This window comes from Diadema antillarum, unplaced genomic scaffold (genome assembly GCF_040938485.1).
Source record: "Diadema antillarum isolate AM-2024a unplaced genomic scaffold, OU_Dant_1.0 scf00000108, whole genome shotgun sequence".
In the NCBI taxonomy this organism is placed as follows: domain Eukaryota; kingdom Metazoa; phylum Echinodermata; class Echinoidea; order Diadematoida; family Diadematidae; genus Diadema; species Diadema antillarum.
In genome coordinates, this window is record NW_027270997.1 from 1,088,886 (window position 1) to 1,094,720 (window position 5,835).

Genomic DNA, 5,835 nt, shown 5'->3' on the forward strand with positions numbered 1-5,835 from the left:
GAATGACAGGTTTGGGACCCCAGTGAAGCACAGCTTGTGGTCGGGGCCCCTTTACACAATACGCTACAGTATATGGCAAGGTGTAACATATTTACATGGAATATAACATAATGTACAAATTATACAACATAATAAATGCAGGCAAGTATACGTATACCACCTCCCCCATACACAGCACACACACACTCACACACACACACGCGCATACACACATGCATGCACACTTGACACATGGCTACCTCATCTCATTTTCTACATTCACGTACCTAATTTCAATCGGTCGAAAAGGTGTCTTTTACACAAAATTTTGAATCGAGACAGTGTAGTGGAATTAATTATATTACGGGGCAACTTATTCTTAATACTTTTCTTGTTGCATTTTTGGTAAATTTTCTCGGATCCGCGAACCTGTTACACAGAATTATACCTATAGGCCCTTAAATATTTTTCATTACAAATCTTCCAAATTATAAACCAATCCTTAGTAAAAAAAAAAAAAAAAGTGCACAAGATCGCTTTAAATTCTAAAACTGCAAAAGCTCCCTTTCATGAGAACCCCCATCTTACATCATAGTTACTTCTTTTGGTCGACCCACCTCCATGAACTTTAATTACTTAAGGCCTCATATGGCAGAGAAAAAAAAATTGCACCATGGAACAAGAGGTCAACAGATACCGCGATTTAGTTATATATTGCCTTTCACATTGTTCTTGTTCATATATTTACCTATATATTAATATTTGCGAAAGTGCACATAAAAATGAATTCACTGGAATTCGCGTTAAAGAATCTCATTCGTGTGAGAATAACCCCCTCTCGCCATCGACCCACCTCAGTAAAATGATTAAAGGGATGGTACAGTATTGGTGGAGCTGAGGATTTGGCTTTTAACTTTTTGCGAGATACCAAGAAACCACTTATGAAATGGTACAGACTCTACAGAGCATACCAATCTAAGAGGAATTCAAAGTTTATTTTATGAAAATCGGTTTTGGAATATCTGAGACATCCAAAAACAAAGTTAAACAAAGTGATCGTAATAAAATGTGGGTCCCACATTTTATTCGTATTGCTCTGTGTTGGGTATCTGAGCCATTTCATAACCAATTTTTCTCAAATAAACGTTGAATTCTTTATGGAATTACATGCTCTTTCATTATTTCATAAGTTGTTTCTCATTATATCATCAAAAAATGTTAAAACCCTGAAGTTAGGTCTCAACCAAAACTATACAAGCCCTTTAAGTCATTCACAATGTCCCTGAATATTAACTTTTTCTTGCTTTTTTTATCAATTTTCCCAAACATTCTACCCAATGTGCACGTGTTGCCGATTGTTGGATTTTACTTCTAAATCATAATATATTCGACTCTCCGCTAGTCATGTGCCGGGGGGAGGGGGCCAGGGGCGGGGGGGGGGGGGGGGGGAGTGGCACACCCCGCTTCACACCCTGGCTTGTCTGTTACCCCCTCCCCCTCAGTATTAAACATCTTGCCTCCCCCCCCCCCCCCCCCCCCCCCCACTCCCCTCCTGAAAAAGAGAGAACGGTTCCATGACATTTGCCCCTGCATGCGACTAAAAAATATGCGCAATTGTTAAAATACCAGTGCACGCACGCCAAGCCAATTACCTGCCCATAAACATAACCCTGACCAGTAATCTTAATTCTCACATCGAACTAGAAACCTAAGACCTTAAAACCCTAACACTGTAAAGTTCTTGAAGAAAATAAGACCGGAACAATACATTATCCTAGAAGCAAATGTCGTATCACCGAAAAAACAACAACATTCCTGCCCACGAGGTCTGTAGGGCCAATGTATCCTACGTGTATATCTTCTGGCGCTATATTTTCCTACTCGAGGGTTTACTTATTTCGCCTGCGATATTTCTTCATCTCTCGCCACTGCAACCATCCAGTTTACATAAAGCAATCTCTAATGCATTCATTGATGTTACATAAATCTATGAAAGAGACTCCAGAACGACTGCGAGGGCCTTATGAGTATATTATAAGATTTTTTTCCTTTTATTCTGTTTAGACAATTAAGTTGCCTATCATATTTTGAAAATAAGTGAAGCGATTAAACTGTTAAATTATTGGTATTGATCTATTTTCAAAGATTTCGGCCCTATGAACATGCTGTTTGAAATGCAAAACATTTGCTTAATGCAATGATCCCTTGATGCTGCTCATATACATGCGGAGCTATGGACTTGGATTTGTTAGTCATGCAGTCATGAGGGCGGCTAATCGATTGTATTGCATGTATTGAAATCATAAAGTGCCATATTAGGGGTTGAGCCAGAAAAGTTTATCTTAATTCTATACAAAACAAAATAGCAATACGTGTGATAACATTCAGTAAGCTTTACATGAAAAGGTAAAGACCGTTATTCAGGGATATCAAGATTGCTTGACGTTTATAAACTGCGCATGCATTATCTATTTGTAGTTCTATGTATATGATTTGATTAATTAGAATTTGCCCCATGCACTGCCACAATAGGCTTATTGTTCATTAATTCACCACTGATAGGCCTAGTACAATGCAAACAGAAAATGAGAATTTTTGTCAGGAAAGAATAAAACCATTGTATAGCTCCATGATCTTATACCAAATTTTGGGAATGACTTCCTAATCAGAATTAGGAAGAAAACACCAAGGCCAATTTTCGTAAAATTGACATCTTAACGGTATAAAACGTTTGTTGCAGTTAATGTGCTCAAGAGATATTGCAATAGATATTTGTTTTTATAAATATAGATACTTTCTGTTTTTGTCAGAAGTAGACATCGTTTATGACATATCATATACAATATAATTACAATTGCAAATAGATTCATCACGTGAATTACTGATTTGATCATTTTTGTAAGCATTAAAATATTTTTTGATAACTTACTACCTAACAATGACACATTACTAAACAGTAAAAATACTTTGTAACAGCCTGAATTGCGATAGGCCAAACTCAACTAGCATTAATGCTATTTTCTGGTTCCTATTACCCTTGGGGGGGGGGGGGTTGTGTGTGTGTTTGTTTGTTTGTTTGTTTTTTGGTGTTTTTTGTTTTTTTCATGTGACTGCGTATATATTTCACAAATATGCATTATGAATATTATTGCACTGGATAATAAATCTTTTCATTCATTCCTTTAGTTGTTTGGTTTGGTTTTGATTTAGGTGATATAACCATAGCACGTGGGTGAGTATGTTTATTGAATTTGAATTGATAATGATTTATTAGAACAAACATGCAAAGTAGTTGCCCGAAGGCTAAATCATATAATGCATCACATAAAAACGTATAACTTACATCAAACAACATACATTGTATGAACATTTCAACAATAACAAATTCCAATTATATTGACATAACAAATACACAACATCATATCATATAAAACTGTTGAATTAATCACAGGGAAATTCAAGTTTTATATGATATGATGTTGTGTATTTGTTATGTCAATATAATTGGAATTTGTTATTGTTGAAATGTTCATACAATGTATGCAATATAAGAATTCAATAGATATATTATACATATCATCTGTAAAAGAATAAAAAAAAAACTAATCGACCATTAACACTTTACTTTGATGCTCAAATAACTGTATCTGCATTCATTTTTAACTGGACTTATCATCAATTTCCCAAATCCAATTACTCATATCAATTATTACAGAAAACACAAAACAAATGATACACTTTACAATACAAATACACAGACTAATGAATTATTTCTTATTGCACAAACATCATAAATATAAATTCATGAGGGTGAGTATACTACAAATGAGATACTTGTATATTTGATGGCAAGGTACGATCTCTTCCTTGTATATATTATAAGTGGGTGATCACTGGTGGGTAACGAGAGTATACTCTCCAGGACTGATAATGCACCAGTATGTTGTGTGGGCGTAATGGTGTGTATGAAAAAATTACATGAGAGAAAGAGCGAGTGAAAGTGACAAAGAGGGAAAGAGGGGGAGGGAGTGCGAGAGAGGGATATTGAAATAGAGAGTGTGAATACCAAACTCTAATCACCTGTGTTTTTGTTATAATATGATATTTACAGCATGCGCAATCTGTAAATCTACATATCCTGTCATAAACCTCATTTTATAATAACTATATTTCACTTATTTCTTTTACATAACTACCTATTTCATAATCCTTATCATCTCTTTTACAATATAATTTTATATACAATTCAGTCCTATAACTGCGAGATATATCTCAATGAAATACCATTATCAAATTCACATAAAACATCAAACAGTAAAAGCATAAATTCATAAGATGAGCATTAACTGGAACATATACTGATAATTATAACATAATTAGTAGGAACTTAATAAAATGGCATTAACAAACAACATAATGATTACATCATTAAAAACAAATTATTATATATACACCGTGCATATTCAACAATCTCGTGAGGTATGGGACACAGCTGTTTCGATAGCGGTCAGTTTTACACTTTGGTTCAAAACACAGTCGATTGTTTCTTAGACTCCTCGATAGATTTGCAGGCAAAAACCATTGATTTGACATAATTGATTTGAAAACCTTCCGGGCAAACTCTAGACACAAGTACTGACGTCTTTCCTCAAGTGACTGAAGTCCTGCGAGTTCTATAATGCTTGGGAATAAGAGAGATAATTGTACGACAGAATTATTCGGAGTGAACGTTTTTATACTTTCTCTGTTTTATTTCGTTGAGACTGGGTTAAAGCACTGTGCCAGACAGGGCAGGCATATTCAAGCAAAGGTCGAACAAATATTGCATAAACAGTCAGTATGTCCTGGCAACATTAAAGGACAAGTTCACCTTCATAAACATAAGGATTGAGAGAATGCAACAATGTTAGTAGAACACATCAGTGAAAGTTTGAGGAAAATTGGACAATCGATGCAAAAGTTATTAATTTTTAAAATTTTTGTAATGGAACCGCTGGATGAGGAGACTACTACAGCTTGTGAGTCATATGCGTACAACAGTATAAAGAAAATATAAAGAAAGTTCAACATATTTTCACTTTTTTCACATAATAAAAGAGCACTTGACTTGGCTCTTTCTAAAGGCAGGGGGAATAATATTACCCATAACATTTGTCGGTAACGAGTCGGGGGAATATGAACTTTTTTCATAAGATGAAAGTTTGTGAAATTCTCTTTATATTTTCGTTATTTTGTTGTACGCATGTGACATCTAAGTTATTCACACACTGCAGTAGTCTTCTCATCCAGCGGTTACTGCACAAAAACTTCAAAAATTCATAACTTTTGAACGGATTGTCCAATTTTCCTCAAACTTTCAACGATGTGTTCTACTAATATTGCTACATTCTCTCAATCCTTATGTTTATGAAGGTGAACTTGTCCTTTAAGGTCTTGAGAGAGTTCGCAACATAAACAAACGTTGATTAGCTCGGGAAACCATAGAGGCTACTTGAGAATCCCATTTTAAGTCATCCTGGACAACAACACCAAGAATTTTTATTTGTTTCACATTACTGACTTTTCTCTTTGACGTAAATCTGCAAAAGTTGTCTATCTGTCCATCCATATACTGTCTACTTATCTGTCTATATTTTGCCCACCTGCAAAAAAAATTCGCCAAAAGAGGAGAGTGTCGTAGGCGGGCGTAAAATAATGATTGGTGAACTAAAGAGGCGATGCATTGGGCGAATCCGATATTGTACCTGCTTATGCACAAGTGAGCGATTTTGGGACGAGGTACCGTCTGTTATCGCAATCTATGGAGTGATCTACACAGCAATAGGTTTCGTGACATATACAACAGCACTGGCCACT